This window comes from Corvus kubaryi, unplaced genomic scaffold (genome assembly GCF_017639235.1).
Source record: "Corvus kubaryi isolate FWS band 111438036 unplaced genomic scaffold, C.kubaryi_AGA036_p1.0 36550, whole genome shotgun sequence".
Taxonomy (NCBI): domain Eukaryota; kingdom Metazoa; phylum Chordata; class Aves; order Passeriformes; family Corvidae; genus Corvus; species Corvus kubaryi.
This window is the reverse complement of record NW_024580886.1, coordinates 13,021-16,475: the sequence shown is the minus strand read 5'-3', so window position 1 is coordinate 16,475 and position 3,455 is coordinate 13,021.

Genomic DNA, 3,455 nt, shown 5'->3' with positions numbered 1-3,455 from the left:
GGACACAGGGATAATTCAGGATTCAGGAATACAGGGATAATTCAGGACTCAGGGCTGTGAGGATAATTCACGACTCAGGGCTGTGGGGATAATTCAGGATTCAGGGATACAGGGATAACTCGGAATACAGGGATAACTCAGGATTCAGGGCCGCAGAGCTGTGGGAATTCAAGCAACCAGCTCCTCCCCGCCCCCTCTCCAGGATCCTCCGAATCGGGGTCACCTCCCCGCGCCCGCCCCCGCCGGGGCCGCATCAAAGCCGGGCCCTGCCCGGGGCAGCCGCGCTGGCACCGAGCGGCGGCGGCGGCGATGCCACCCGCGGCCACCGGGGCCACTCCGCTCGTCCCCCGGTGGCCGGAAGGGGATGGGGGTGGGGGGGGATCCCGGGGGTGGTGGCGGTGGCGTGGAGGGGCTGACCCGAGGGTTGAAGGTCAGGGCTCGGCTCCCGGAGCCCTTTTGAGATTCAAATTCGCTGCCGGGGGCTTTGTGCGGGGTCAGGCTCCTCGTGAAAGGCGGGGGCAGCCGGGGCCACCTCGGCCTCGGTGACAGCAGGGGGGGCAGGGCAGGTGGCACCTGGCGCTGGCCCCTCCTCGCCACGTCTCGCTGAGCCCCCGGGGCCACCGAGGGGCTCTGCGTGTCCGCGGTCCCTGCCTCAGTTTCCCCTCTGGAAAAGCAGAAGGGTGAGGTCACCCCCCTCCCCCGGGAATTGTGCGGAGGGTGTCACCTCTCCTTGGGGTGACATCGGGGACATGAGGGGGTGGGTGACAATGTGGCGACCCCGCACCCGAGGTTCGCACCCCCCAGGGTGGCTGAAAATCAGGGATTTGACCCCCAAAATGCCCAATTCCAGCCGTGGGGCGTCAGACAGACAGAGGGATGGGGTGGTCCTGATCCAATCCTGATCCAATCCCGATCCAACCCCGATCCAACCCCCTGGGAAGCCACTGCCTGCAGCTCCCGTGTGGGACTGGGAGAAGGACTGGGATCACTGGGGTGGGATTTTTGGGGCAGGGCTGGTGGTTCCCATCTCTCCATCGGGGCTGGCTCTGGATCTCTGCCATGGGGTCTTTCCCATTGGGAAGATTTTTGGGATGCTCCAAGACCACAGTTGAGGTCAGCCAGGCGGGTTTGTCCACTGGGGAAAAATCTGGGACGATTTTTGGGATCTCTTCCCAGCCCTCTGAAACCTTGGTGGGGTCACCCAGGCGGGTTCACCCACTGGGAAAAGATCTGGGATAATTTTAGGGACCTTTTCCCGCTTCTCCCCCACCACCAACACAACCCCAACCTCATCCCCACCCCACAAACTCCACCAGAACCCCACAACCCTTCCAAAGGTCTCCGGAGCCGCATCCCACCCCGGAAAAAAAAAACGAGCCCGGAAAACCCTCGGCGAGGCCTCCGCGCTGCCGGACTCTTCCTTTTGGGGCGGCCCCAAAGGAGCCGGGGGCCCTTTTGTGGGGCGGGAGGCAGCGGAGCAGCGCGAGGAAGGAGGAGGAGGAGGAGGAGGAGGAGAAGGAGGAGGAGGAGGAACTGGGATTGGAATTCCTCCGGAGATCAAACGCCGGCCCCAACTGGACACCGACGTCAAAACAAACCCGGCAGCGGCGCGGGGGGACCAGATCCGATTTCCTCCTTTGTTCCTGGATTATTATTTGGGGTTGTTTTTTGGGTTTTGGTTTTTTTTTTTCCCCTCCAGGGAGTTCGGGGCAGCGGCAGGGAAAGGGCCATAAATCACAGCCTGCCACAGGGGAAAGGGTGGCAGTGACCCCGCTGTGCCCGGATGGGGATCCCCCAAAGCCCAGCCCCGTTCCCAGCTGAATGTGCCGCGGGAGGGGTTATTCCCTGACTGGGGGGAAATCGGGATCGTTCTGGGCACTTCCAGTGAGCTGAGAGCCCTAAATACAGGGAAATTGGGGGTTTAATTTTATTTATGGCCATTTTAATGTTATTTATGGCCATCTCTGCTGCACCCCAACTCCAGCCCAGGGGTTATTCCATGACCGGAGGGCTTTGGGATCTTTCTGGGCACTCCCAGCCAGCAGAGCGCCCTAAATCCAAGGAATCTGGGATTGAATTCATTTACGCTTCACCCCAACTCCAGGCTCGCCTTTGCCGTTCCCTTAATCCCGACCCAGCACATGGATCGGGAATGCCAAGGACAAACCCAGCCTGGCAGCGCCCTCACCCTCGGGGACACCGCGGGGTTTTGGGGTCACCCCGTGCTCTGCCCGCCGGACTTTGCCCCTCGGAGAGCTCGGCCGCGGGGGGAAAAGCGGGGGCAGGGCGGGGTGCCGGGGTCAGGCACCTTTTTCCCCCGCAGGGTTTATCCCGTGGTTAATGATTCCCAGGAATCCCAGCACCCACCTGGGAGCCCGCACCTGGCCGGCCCCGACGGGTCCGACTGGATCGACCGCATTGCAGCCGGACTTCATGGGGCCGCCGGGATTTCATGGGGCCGCGGGGATTTTTTGGGGCCGCGGGGATTTTATGGGGCCGCCGGGATTTTTTGGGGCCGCGGGGATGTTTTGGGGCCGCGGGGATGTTATGGGGCCGCCGGGATTTTATGGGGTCGCCAGAGTCAGGCCCGAGGCGCTTCCAGCCCCGCGCTGCTTTCCCGGGGGTGGTGGCACCCCAAGGAAGCCGGGATCACCCCTCGGGAATTAAAGATTCCGCCCCAGGAATGGGAATTGCTTCCCAGGTTGCCAGCAGGGTGTCCCTGGGAGGGCAGCGGGGCCGGGATTCGATCCCTGTCCTAAAAGGGGGGGATCTGGAATCCAGCCTGGTGTGATCCCATCATCCCAGCGCCGCGCCGGGCTCCCGGTTTGATCCCGGAATCTCAATTCTGTGCTGGGATCCCGGTGCCACGTGGGGCTCCTGTTCCAATCCCAGATTCCTGGTACAATGTGGGGCTCCCAGTTTGATCCTGGGATCCCAGTGCCAGGCTCCCAGTTTGATCCCGAGATCCCAGTGCCACACCGGGCTCCCGTTCCAGTGCCAGGCTCCCAGTTTGATCCCGAGATCCCAGTGCCAGGCTCCCAGTTTGATCCCGAGATCCCAGTGCCACACTGGGCCCCCATTCCCGTGCCAGGCTCCCAGTTTGATCCCGAGATCCCAGTGCCAGGCTCCCAGTTTGATCCCGAGATCCCAGTGCCACACCGGGCTCCTGTTCCAGTGCCAGGCTCCCAGTTTGATCCCGGATCCCAGTGCCAGGCTCCCAGTTTGATCCCGAGATCCCAGTGCCAGACTCCCAGTTTGATCCCGGATCCCAGTGACACACCGGGCTCCCGTTCCAGTGCCAGGCTCCCAGTTTGATCCCGGATCTCAGTGCCAGACTCCCAGTTTGATCCCGGATCCCAGTGCCACACCGGGCTCCTGTTCCAGTGCCAGGCTCCCAGTTTGATCCCGAGATCCCAGTGCCAGACTCCCAGTTTGATCCCGAGATCCCAGTGCCA